Source organism: Neovison vison, chromosome 10 (assembly GCF_020171115.1).
Source record: "Neovison vison isolate M4711 chromosome 10, ASM_NN_V1, whole genome shotgun sequence".
Classification (NCBI taxonomy): domain Eukaryota; kingdom Metazoa; phylum Chordata; class Mammalia; order Carnivora; family Mustelidae; genus Neogale; species Neogale vison.
In genome coordinates, this window is record NC_058100.1 from 6,784,866 (window position 1) to 6,798,263 (window position 13,398).

At 44.8% G+C, this 13,398-nt stretch overlaps 1 protein-coding gene across 1 annotated transcript in view; it reads left to right on the forward strand.

Annotated features, from left to right (window-relative positions):
- Positions 1-447: 447 nt before the first annotated feature.
- DDR2 (discoidin domain receptor tyrosine kinase 2) overlaps positions 448-13,398 on the forward strand; it is a 148,489-nt gene continuing 135,538 nt past the window's right edge. The window contains exon 1 of the mRNA XM_044266759.1: positions 448-628. The gene's annotated coding sequence lies outside the window, so the exon portion shown is untranslated. The remainder of the gene's footprint in view (positions 629-13,398) is intronic.

Consider the following 13,398-nt stretch of genomic DNA (forward strand, 5'->3'; position numbering starts at 1 on the left):
TGGATAAAACACTGAAGATCAACTCCATGTGTGTGACCCGACTGTCCTGGAAACTTCAGCTGGAAGAGAATCCAAACCTTAAGTTGTGCTTATAACTTCAGCCCAAGTAAGAAAAACGAGGTTGGCGGGGTGGGGGGGCACAGGGTGGGGACCAAGTCTTGGGTGGTGGGGGAGGGCCTGGGGATGGATGCGGTGGGGACAAGGCGGAAGAGAGCTATGTCTTTAATTCTGTCCTATGGTTATACATATTTTTTCTTCTATGAATGGGTTTTGCTGTAAATTATAGCTTTGCCCGTGGTCCCTTGGGTCAAAAGAAATAGTCTCTAAACAGAAAACAGCTCTGATTGGTGACTTTCCTTCTTCCCTCCCCAACCCCCTTCCTAATTGAAACCAAATGTGCAATATATTGGATCCCTGGCGCTTTCCCAGGAATCCTCAGAATGTGAGGTTTCTCTCAAAGCATCTTGCATCAGCCTGTGGATGTATGCCTACCGCCGGGCTCCTTCACCGGCAAAGGGGAAAAAGAAGCGTTTCACAACAAATTCTTTTTTTGGGGGGGGAGGGTTGGGGGGACGTAGTGGATTATAACTCTGTTCTTCTTTCCAAATCTGTGTACTCCTGGATGCACGTAAGTAATGTTTCTGTTTTTCTTTCCTTTTTTTTCTTTTCTGAAAACGAAAGCTCTGAATATGCTTCTGATGTCTCGAGAAAAGTTTTAAAAAGGAGGCAGAAGGGGGTTTCAAGGCAGCGAAGAAGAGAAGGGAATAGGGCACCATAGACTCGAGAAATCTAAGATCTCACGTTTTTTGAGTGGGGGGGAGCGTCCTGGACTTAACACTTACGGAAGGAAGAATAAAGAACACTAAACCCAAGAAGTCGGGAGCAAAACAGGAATCCGTACAGCTGGAAGATCCAATAAACAGCGTTAGCAGGGTCGGAGCGGTCGGCAGGCGGGACAGGCCGATTGCAGAACTGATCTCCTTCGGCTCAGAGAAAGCGGAGCGGGGGAGCTGGGGGTTTAGGTGTTTGGTAGTGGTGTTGGAGGGTCCCGAGGCTTGGAGAGGACAATTTCTGTACTTTCGTTTTCTCGCGGTGGCGCAAACTTCCTTGTGAGAAGGGCATCTTGGGGTGGAGGGTGCCTTCCCCGTGAGGTTTGGGGTGGCTGTGAGGGGCCCTGTGTGGAGGGGGCACTTCCCACCCTGCCTGGCTGGCCTGGGGAGCCTTTCCCTTTGTTATCCAACGACTTGGGACCGTTTGCCGTTGGGACCTTTGTGTCCTGGCTGAGGTTCAAGAGTCCCATCCAGGGAGAAAGAATTTTTCCGAGTGGCTGAAACTCTGGCCGGCCGGTGGTTTGAGGCGGGAGCTTGCACCCTTTCAAGCCGGCGGGGAGGTGGTCAGCACCATTTTGCGGACTGTTTTCTGCGTCCACTTCCTAGGGGAACAGGGAGTTGGAGGCCCGGGAAGAGCCTGGGAGATCCATCTGGCCCTTCATTCTGCAGATGTCGGAAATGGTAGCAAAGAGTTGACATGATCAGGGACGCACAGCATGGTGGTGAGGCTCCAGTGGCCGGGCTGGGAATGAAACTGGGGCTTGCTTTGCTGCTAACCCAGTGCTCCTTCCACTCCCTGCCTCTACTTGCTTGTTCATTTCGCGGCTGAGATCATGGAGACACTGAAATGAACAAGTCCCCGCAAGGACCTTAGTTACCAGAAGGGAGGATGCGAATGGGGGCCCGTCAGCTCACGGCATCTCTGATCCAACAGTGGAACTTTGAACAACGGGGCTTGGGGCGCTGACCCCTCTGCAGACAAAAACTCACGCATAACTTTTGACTCCCCCAAAACTTAACTACGAAGAGCGCGCTGTGGACCAGAGACCTTGCTGATAACAAGTAGTCAATTAGCACATAGGTTGTGTGTTACATGTATGGGTGTGTGTACATTAATGCTGTGTTCCTACAATAGAGGAAGCTAGAGAGAAGAAAATTTTATCAAGAAAATCATAAGGAGGAGAAAAAAAAAACATTAGCAGTGCTGTACTGTAGTTATTGGGGAAAAAATCGGAATTAGCAGACCCACGCAGTTCAAATCCGTGTTTTTCGAGGGTCAACTCTCTCTGGTTGTGTGTGTGTGGAAATTAAAGCGGCAGACCTCTGAGTACATACTGTGCGCCAGGCTCCACGTTCAGGGTCTCTATGCAATGTTTGATGAGTTGTCCCCATTCTGGAAGGCAGCTCGACTTTTATAAGGGAGAATATTACGGTTTAGCAGAGTGGAGTGAGTTACTCAAGGAAATGCAGCTAATCAGCTTGAAATTCATGTGCGCCCCACTCCAAAACCTGCCCCCCCTTTTTAAAGTCATTTGTATTTTTTTTTTTTTTTTAAATTGAGGCCTACAGCATAATGCCTGGATATTTGTATACATGGCCAGGTGATCGGCACACGGAGTTCGGTCACCGTCTGTCTCCTCACATGGTTACCCAAGACCATCGTCTCCTTGCGATGAGAGTAAAATCCGTGCTCCCCGGCTCGGGGCAGTCACGCTCCCCTCGCCCCTCCACACATGCGCTTGGTTATTTCCCAAGTCCATTTCCACGTTTCCCTCCATGAGCAGGAGTTGAGAGTGGCGGGCTGGGGGCGGGGTAGCTCCAAAGAGTGTCTCGCCAGGACCACGTCTGTGCACACGGTTGAGTATCTGGGTCCCAGAAGGGGGCTGCGAGTGGGCACCTCTGTGGGCTGATTTCTGCGCCCCTGGAAATGCTTCCCTCTGTTACGCAAGGAGCCTGGGATTTAGCGTCCGAAGAACCAGGTTCAGCTTCTGGCTCTGCGTTTTACTACCTGGCAGTGTGGCTTTCCCCTCCTGCACCTTGGCCTCTGTATTTATTACATGGGAATAATGGCAATACTTTCCAGCATCCTTGTTTGCAGAGATACTGGACACGAATGTGTTCTGGAGGCTGGGAAAGGCGGAGCCCATACCGTGGGGATAAGGACGATCCTCCCGAACACGGGGACGCAGCGTGGGGCAGCGTCTGCCATGCGGGCCAGAGCTGGTGCTGGCAGGAGGGCGGCCTCGTTGGCTGTGTACACAACTCTGAAATGGGAGGCCCCAGTCCCCGCGCCCATCTCCTTTGGACGGAAGCCATCCCTCGTCCCGGGGACTATTTCCAGGGTTTCTATCTGGAGCTCCCCTCTGGTGGCCTGGCTTGGCCGTCGCCCCTCACCCAAGGAAAGCAGCGGGGGCTGGAGGACCCCACGTTGTTCAGGCGTCCCCTGCTTCGGTCCCAGCCTCTCTGACCAAGAGGGGTGTGCAGTCAGGAGCCGTCCCTTGGTTTCTCCTCAAAGGAGATGGGCTTTTGAGGAGCTTCGCGTCTCGCTGAGGGTAGATCCTTGACCCAAAACTTTCTTGTCCCGGGCAGGCCCACCTCACCCTGTCTTTTACCTCACGTTCCCCCTTCTGTGCCTTTGGTCAGAAGGAGAGCAGCTGCTCCTGGGGCTGGGGCTGGCAGGCCGGCGGGTGGCGGGGAGGCCCCTGCCTCTGCTTCAGGCTCAGATCTGTTTGCTTTATAAACACCAAAGGTAAGGGAAGCGGGGGAAGGCGTTTTAGGAATCTTGGACTAAGAATCCTCACACTGAAACTCCGAGCAGCATCTGCCTCTGTGAGATAATAGAAAATATATGGACTGGTCTCTGCCCCCGCGTCTTGGCACAGGATTCGTAAAATCCTCCTCGTTTTCTAAGTGATAGGAGCACTGGGGACATTTTTGTTCCCGTCTTTGGTCTCTGACTCTGGTTCCTGACATAGAGCTCCTTAGCCCCTCAGAATTTCCTGGGTGATGGGAGTGTCCTTTGTTCTAGCAAATTGACTCCAGGTGGGCTCCTGGAGGGGGCTGGTCACCAGAAAGACTGAGCCCTGATCAGAAGCCTGGAATTTTCAGCCCCACCTGCTGTCCTCCAGGAAAGGGGGAGAAGCTGGAGGGTGAGTTAATGACCCATCATGCCTATGTGGTGAAGCTGCCATGAAGATCCCCGAAGTGTGTGGTTTGTGGAGCTTCTGGGTCAGTGAACTCGTCTATATACTGGGAGGCTGGCACACCCCAGTCCCACAGGGACAGAGGCTCCCGTTCTCGGGTCCCTCCCAGACCTCACCTCTGTGTCTCTTCTTCCGGCTGTTCATCTGTACCTCTTATCATGTCCCTCCTTATATAATAAACTGGTAAGTGTAAGTAAGCATTTCCCTGAGTTGTGGGAGCTGTTCGAACAAATGGTCAAATTCAAGGAGGGGCTCGTGGGAACCTCTGATCTGTAGCCAAGTCAGACCGACATTGCTGACCTACTGTTTGCAATTGATGTCTGCATCAGGAGGGGGCGGTCCTGTGGGACTGAGCCCTTCACCTGTGGGGTCTGCACCAACTCCAGGTGGTTTGTGTTGGAGTTTCTGGGTGTGGAAAACACACAGAGTTGGTGTCAGGAGGATTGTGAGTGCACATGTAGTGGAAACTGAGTTTTTCCTTGACGATGTCTGAGCACAGACCGGGAGCATCTTCCAAAGGAGCCCCATCACCCCCGGCTCTCCTGCAGCCTCCCTGCGAGCTGTCTTCTTCTGCACTCCCTCCTTAGACTTTAAGTCGGATGAATTACCCATCACACATAAAGAAGATAGTTCAGACCTTTCCATATGATTGCATTTCTAAAAGACACACTAAAAAATGAGAGTGGTCGCCCCCTCCCCTTTGGTTAAGGTCAGACCATTTTAAATTAGCATTCATTCTCAGACACACTTCCCAAGCTCCTTTATGAGATCCACTGTCAGGAACTTTACATCACCCACACCTCAAACACTCAACCCAAACACATGTCTCACTGGCATCCAGAAAGCTCACCCCCATCTAAAAATGGACCTCCACAGCCATGCTGAAGTCCCGTGCCAACTCACATAAATGGTGACCATCCGAGCGCAGACACACTGGGTTCTTTATGTCCCTCACCCTGTTGGAAGCCGTGCATCATATGAATCGACTCTCTCCCAGCGATGACGACTCAGTCCAGAAATGTGCCCAACGTCCCCAGGCATCCAAGAGCATCTCTGAGTTCAGCGACCATCCATAGGAAGGGCTGCTTCCCAGTAAATTAGAAACCTCAGAGGAACTCACAGACCTCCAGACCCATTCCGTCAGAATATCTCCCGCTGGGGACTGGGAACCAGTACTTTGAAGTGTTCCCAAAGTGGTTCTACTGTGAACCTTTGGTAAAGATCCACATCTGTCACCTCAGCCGCTCCTTAGCATGGACGAAGGGCAGGCTGGGGAGAGAAACCAGCCTGGACCACATCCCCTTCAGCCGTGGCCCTATGAAGAATCTAACTCTTAGTGCTTCCCTTCTCTGGTTGGCACACCTCCCTCCTGTTGCCTCCTGTGAACTTCCTGCAGACCTCCTCATGATGTCTATAGCCTTGCTTTTCCCCTGAGGTGGAAGCTTGTCCAGGCCTCCACTCTCTCCAGTGTGAAGTCACGCAGACCTGACTTCCAATCCCAGCCTGAGCTCACCCACTCTGGGACCCTGCGCAAACTGCTCAAAGCCCCAAAGTCTCAGTTTCCCACTCAGTGATATCAGGGTTATCATTCCCATTTAACGGCCATTACAGACGCCACCTGGGTGCACTCGGCACGGTGTTGCCCATGTAGTTATTAGACGAGGTCTATGTGGATGATTTATATTAACGGTTCAGTGTGGCTGCTTGGTCCTCCTTGTTTTTCCATGACCAGTTCCTCAATGAACAGTATTCACCTGCCCAAGTCCAATTCTGCCAGCAATACCACCCGAAGTGCTCTCTCAGTGCACAGGACATGTGTTCAAGTTCTGGATTGGCCACCACTTACTAGCTGTGTCACCGGGACAAGATCTCCTTTTTCTCATCTCTTGGGTTTTTAGGAAAAACAGGGGCCGTTAGATAGGCAGAGAGGCCAGCGCAAAGCCTCACAGCCTCCGAAAAAGTGAATGTTCAGTAAATGATGCCTCTCTTACTTGTTTTGACATGATCATCGGGTCCTCACGGGCTACAGGCCCACCATGCATGAACCTTGGGGACCTCTATCTTGGATTGATTCCTTTCATTTGAACACCTTGGTTAGATCATGGATGTGATTTGCTGGAAATTGTCCTTTTTGGATTTGAAATAACAGCCATCATGACATCTCCTCACCCCTGACCTTCCCTCCCACACTGTACCTTTACCGTTACCCAACCTTTCGCCTAATACTCGAGACACACCTGTACCCAATACCATCTTGTTACAGAGAACTGATCACAAGAGTGGATTACTTGGCTGAGGGTCTACAAGACACCAGAAGAGAAAAGAATGGGCAGGTAGGGAAGAAGGGATACTAGATGTTATCCATTGGGCAAGTTAATCCATTATAGTGAAAAGGTTTAGAGGCCATTTCAACGAAAAGAGAATCCCACTACAATGAGAAGTATGAGTCACAGTGAGGACTGCTGTTGTAACTGAACGCCAAAGGCATTCAGGAAAGGGAGGGTGAGCTAACAAAAGAGAAATTCATGTTTTGTGCTTCTCTGGAGTCCTCCAATAATGGATTGGCCCCACCAAGGGTTCCAAGCTGGAGGGACCATGGTGGGGCGGGGAAGGGAGGCAAACTGGCCTTGGCTTGTTCATGTTCATCTGTTTTCCCCTCCTTCTCCTCATATCCAAGTCTCAACCTCCCTTCTCCATTTGGCTACACTTCTCAGAAATTTCATATCTATTTCTCTCTGGTTCTGGGTTCCCTCGGCAATTCCATTTTATTTTATTTGGTTTTATTCTATTCTGTGAGCATTTATTCACTGCCTATTAGTGTAAGATACTCTGTTTAACATTTTTAAATAACTGTAGCTTTATAAGGGAATTAAGATGTCTAGATGCCTCTCCGGGGACATTCAACAGAACACCCATAACCTAATGACTAAAGTGATGGTCTCTCTCAACTTTCTCTGTTTCTTTTCATTTCATGTGTATGCCTTTAGATTTGTTGTGATTGAGCCTGTGTTATTCAGACATGACTTGGTTGAAAGTAATTCTCTTCTTATTTTGATTTCCTTTCTTATTTTTGCTTTCTGTCCTTTCTGTTTTGCATGGAACTATTTGATGTTTCCAAGTTTCTGTAATTATCCAACCAATGGAGAATCCCAGCTTTTGGCAGGTCATATACTTGGAATCTCACTGGAATCTCACCTTGGCCTCCCAGCACTGAGAAAGATCAGGTCTGACCCAGCCCAAGTGTCCATGAGTCCTGGAGGAGCAATGAAAAGCCAAAGAAGTTCTAAAATTGGCTAGGCTCACCCCAAAGCCCCTATGTTCAGCTGGGCTTCTCCTCAGCAAGGTCTGCGGTAGGTCACTGATTTGTGGGTTGCGTTTCATTCCTAGACAGACACCAATGAAATGTCGAAGGAGTCCCTTGGACCTACTGCTCAGAGGTTAATGCTACCTCAGTGTGGTGTGTGGGTTGAAGGGGAGGGCGTGTGAAGAATAGAACCTCATGTGCAAAAGGTAGTGAGGGAAAAGAAAATGTCGTAAGGTTTGGGTCCCAGCACCATCATTTTCCAGATTTTTGACCTCGGACCTCATCTGTCTCCCTCATGAGTTTTTATCCCCTCCTTTTTAGGTTCAGATAAAATAATGTGTAAGAAACTTTGTATACTGGGAAGCGCCATGCCTATGAAGATGGTAGGTGGCATGTCCCTTGGGATGCATTTCATAGGTAGCTAATCCAGCAGAATTTACTGGATGCAAGATTATCTTTAGGGTCTTCATGGTTTAGGCAGCCAAAAGTAAATTGAGATGGGAGATGGATTAAAAAGAAGAACGAAGAGTATGTGAAAGAGAGTTAATGCCTACAATTTGAAAGTCAAGGAGTAGTAAGGGGGGGTTGCTATTTTTCTAAATAAACATGTGAGTATATATAACTTTGATAAAAATATGTCCTAATTACAAAATAATTCTTTTGCCATATATGCATGTGTGTGTAAATTTAAAGTTTATTGCTTGTATCTTGATTATAATATTTTATGTAGTCATAAAAAAAGTGGGCAAGTAAATTTTTTTTCATTTCTTCTTTTAAAAATTTGAACACTGTATGAATTCAGAATAATCAAACAACAATTAAAATCTTGGCAAGCTCTCATATCAAAGAGAAGCAGTTTCTCACTGATGTAATGTCTTTACTCCAATGGAGCTGATTTTTCAAAAAAATCAGATTTTTTATCCATGATCAGTTTTACAGCATTCTGGGAAGCTCTGTTATAACTCTGTTTTTGCTGAATTCATTTATTTATTTCTTAGCAAATAGTTATTATGTGTTGGCTCTCTGCTAGGTGGTATTCTAGGTTTAGTGATCAAGAAGACCAGTAAGATTTTAGATGTTTATGATCATTCATTACCTTAGACAATCACTCCTTTACAGTCTATGGAGCAATAGTATGAATTCAGACAAAATTCAACTTGGAAAATTGGTATCCAGGATTGGGTTAATAAGATTTTACTGTTTAAATTTTCACTGTAATTCAAAAATAGTTCTTGTGCAGGGGGTATCAGCAGAGCCAGATGTTATAAAAAAATAAGGTACAACGTTTGATATTTTATTTTTCTTATTTTCTTTTTTTAATTAATAGGCTTTATGTTTTAGAGCAGTTTTAGCTTTACAGAAAAAGTGAGAAGAAAGCACAGAGTTCTCACACACTCCCTTTCCCTTTGCACATAGCTTCCCTATTAACATATTGTATTAGAATTACATTTAACTTTTCAATCAATCACTCAATAAGTATTTATTAAACACCCACTATATGTTCTGTGCTAGTTATGATGGAGGTAGAAAAGAGTAAATCATATTTATACCCCTCAAGTTGTTTATAATGTTGTATATCTACAGATTGGAGTCCCTCATTCATTAAAAAATTTTTCATCATGCAATTAGTGCCTGCCTGATTCAGGCTAAGGTTTAGTATAACGCTTGGACATAGTAGACATCAATAATTATCTGTTGAATATATGAAAAATGAGAATGAAGGATCTAGAAGTAGAAGACATTGTTCCTGTCCTTAGGAGCTTGGGGAACAACTGACACTTATGACAGGGACTAGTGAAAATTTCAAAAATAGGTAGATAGTACTGGATCTCTCAGTAAAAGTGACATTGGTGTCGGCAAATAAGACATAAGCCGATCAGTGACAGTCCCAGCTTCTTTACTGGGATTGTCTTCCTAACCAGAGGAATACAGAACTTAAGAGGAGTGGTGAAGGTTACTAGGTTGCTGCCCTTGTCCTTGAGGACATACCCTCTTGAGATTCTGGGGAACAAGCTGATCTGAAGAAGAGAGCAGCGGGAGTTATGTACACTCAAGAACAGATAGTTGTTCCTAGGACAACTATCTAGGACAACTATCGTAGGACAGAGGTAGTTCTTCTTTAAGGATGTTTACATTGTGTAGAGTTTGTGAGGGAGAGAATATTAAAATAACATCACAGGAAATGAAATCGAAATCCTAATCCTAGTAAATCCCAGCAAGTTATTTTGTGGATATGGACAAACTGATACTAAAGTTTATATAGAGAGGCAGGAGACCCAGAACAGCCAACTCAATACTGAAGGAAAAGAACAAAGACAATGGACAGCCGATTTCCAGGCTTACTCTGTTACCATATCGTATAATACCAGTTTCAGGTGTGCATTATAATGCTTGACACTTCCATACATTATCGGTGCTCATCACAACAAATGTGCTCCTTCATCCCCGTCACCTATCAAAGATGTGATTCTTGAAAGAATTGATAACCTGGGCTTCATTAAAATGAGAAACTGCTGCTTTGTGAAAGACAATGTCTAGACAATGAGAATACAAAACACAGACTGGCAGCAAATATTTGCAAAAAACAACATCTGATAAGGAATGGTTATCCAAAATATGAAGAGAACTCTTAAAATTCAGTGATAAGAAAAGGAAAAATCTGATTAAAAAATGGGCAAAAGACATGAACAGACATCTCACTAAAGAAGAACACAGATAGTCAATAAACATACAAAAAGATGTCCAATATGTTGTCATTAGAAAATTTCAAATTCAAATTGGGATCATGATCTGAGCCAAAGGCAGACACTTAATGGACTGAGCCATCAGGTGCCCCATGATAAGCATTTCTATTTAAAAATTATTATTTAAAAATTGTTTTCATTTTTCAGATAACTATTGCTATTGTACCCTAACTTTAGTCACATCTTATTTATTAAAGATAATAGAGGCCAAATCCTGGCTATCAATTTTTAAAACGATTGATAAAGACTAATTTAACAGGTTGATAGCAGATATTTGGGAAATCTATTTGTCACATCATTCAAATGATAATAACTATCACCTGGAAGGATAGTCATTTGAACTAACGTAACATACAAATATTCTCAGTTAAAATTATGGTGATAGAAAGAGTGAGTTAAAAGAGTAGTAAGTTTTTCTTTTTTTAAAGATTTTATTTATTTGTTTGAGAGAAAGCTAGTGACAGAAATTGCAGGCTCGTGCGTGTGCATGAACGTGGGAGGGGAGGGGCAGAGGTAGAAGCAGATGCCCTGCTGAGTAGGGAACCCTATGCGGGGCTTGATCCCAGGACTCCAGAGTCATGATCTAAGCCAAAGGCAGATGCTTAACTGACTGAGCCACCTAGGTGCCCCAAGAGTAAGCCTTTTTTTAAAAAAAAGTTTTAATTTAAATTCCAGTTAACAAACAGTGTAATATTAAATTCAGTTGTACACTATAGTGACTCAGAACTTCTACACAGCTCCCAGTGCCCTCCTTAATCCCCATCACCTGTCTTACCCATGACCAGTAGTCTGTTCTCTGTAGTAAAGAGTCTGTTTCTTGGTTTTTCTTTCCCTCTCTTCCTCTTTTACAACCCCCCCCCACCATGGCTTATTTGTTTTGTTTCTTAAATTCCACATCTGAGTGAAATCATGTGTATTTGTCTTTTTCTGACTGACTTATTTCACCTAGCATTATACTTTCTAGTTCTATCCGCGTCATTGTAAATGGCAAGATTTCATTCTTTTTCATAGCTGAGAAGAATTCCATTGTATACATATACCACATCTTCTTTATTCATTCAGCAATCAATGGATATTTGGGCTGATTAAATAGTTTGGCCACTGTAGACAATGCTGCTATAAACATCAGGGTGCATGTGTCCCCTTGAATTAGTATTTTTGTATTCTTTGGGTAAATACTAGTAGTGCAATCTCTGGGTTGTAGGGTAGTTCTAGTTTTAACTCTGTGAGGAGCCTCCATACTGTTTTCCAGAGTGGCCACACCAGTTTGCATTCCCATCAACAGCGCACAAGGGTTCCCTTTTCCCCATCCTCGCCAACACGTTTCTTGTGTTGTTGATTTTAGCCATCCTGACAGGCGTGAGGTGATGCCTCGTTGTGGATTTGATTTGCATATCCCCGATGATGAGTGATGTTGAGCATCTTATCGTGTCTGTTGGCCATCTGCATGTCTATTCATGTCTTCTGCCCATTTTTAAATTGAATTATTCATTTTTGGGGTGTTGTATTTTTAATTTTAGCTGCTGCCTATTAGCACTTGGACTTTGTGCAAGTATATTTTTTAAACCTATCTGCATTTCAATGTTCTCTATAAGGGGCAATATGAAATTTCCTTTCCTTCTAGTTCAATTATGTTGCTGTCCATACCTGCACCCAATCCCCGAGTTTCAGTTTTATAGCTAAGTCTTCAATCACTACAGTGTCCCTGTGGTTCTCACCCAATCGCATGTGCTCTGAATATCTTCCTCTGTCCTCTCATGTGTGCTCAATTCTGCCCTTCTCTAAAGACCAGCTTGGGTTTCAGATCCTCTGGCCAACTCAGATCTTGCTTCTTGGAGTCCCAGTTCTTTTGGTCACAATCACATCTAGCAAGGAACATGAATTAGGCAATCTCTATAACTCACCTCGTAGCATAATCTGTAAGTATTTGCTGAGTTCTCCATATGTAGTCTATTAAGGTCTTATGATTTGCCTAGCACGGTGTTATTTGTTGCTGGGAAATTCTTCAAGGACTGTAATTGAAGCCGCATCTACTGTAGTCTTTGAGGGTGTAAAGGAGCTCAGTAGATTTCACTTATTTTGTTATTCGATAAGACCAGGATGTCCAGAGGGCCAGGTTATGAAGAAATGCTGTAAGAACTGGGCTTGTTATCAGAAATACTGGGCTCAGTTTCTGCTTCTCATGAGCTGTGAAAACTGAAGAAATGAACTAGTTAATGTCTTCATGAGTACAGATGAGGAGGAATAAACTCACATGTGAACAGTTGGTACCCTGGGCATATGATGCACACAGGGCTAATTTTTATAAAATAGCAGTAAGTAGAGAATGGTTATTCCCAGAGACTCATCAGGTTTCAGGATATGGCACCAGGTTAGGCTTCTCCTGGCTTGATGATGGGCAGAACTGGTGTCTTTGTTCTGACCAAGCTGCTGCTTCTCTCATGGGTTTGCTCAGACCTCTGGGAATAGAGGCGCTTACCTTTCATCTTCCCCTGCCATACTAATGCTCAGTCTTCCCTGAAACCCCTTTCATTTAAAAAATTATTTAAAAATTATCATTCGAACATTTAGTGTCATGTAAACAGCAAATTAACTCCTGCTTATTATCATGTTGGGAGGTGAAAAAAATTTTAAACATTTTGTTCAGCCATTCATTATCAAAGGGACGTCAGGCTAGGATATACATTCTAGACTTATGTGGGCCCCTCAAAGGAGTGTGAAAAGTTACTTTCTAATCCCTTTGCTGTGCTTTTGGTGATAAAATTTGTTTTTGCAGGAGAGAAGGTGGTCAATGGTCTTCCTATGATCTCTTCACAATTTTTATCAGCCCCTCTAACCAGGTCTATAGGCACTCCACTTTCTCCAGAAAAAAGGGGGCGTCCTTCTGTGCTGTATGCTTAGCTATAGGAAGTTCCAGCTCTAGGATCCCAGGTCTCCTGACTTTCATTTTCTATTTGATCAGTAGTTGCCAGCATTTATGATAGATACTCAATCAAAGACAGGGTGTCTAAAGTTACCCTGTGAATCCTACACAAACTTGGAATGATTGTACATTTCTGGATGATCCTATTCCTGGGAACTTTGGGCCTTGAGCAGATAATCTGGGAGACAACAGGAGCATTGAAATAGGCAGAAAGTCTCATTTCCAGGTCCAGCTTCCCAAGTAGTACGGATCTTATAAGGAATTTCAGTGTTTAAGATCTAAGTCTTCTTTTGAGTTGGTCAGGGCAAGGAAAAGTCTGGTGAAGAGTTTGACACTTTACAAATGGCCTCACACTGGTCATCGGCAGACTGTGCGTAACACACGAGTCCTGGTT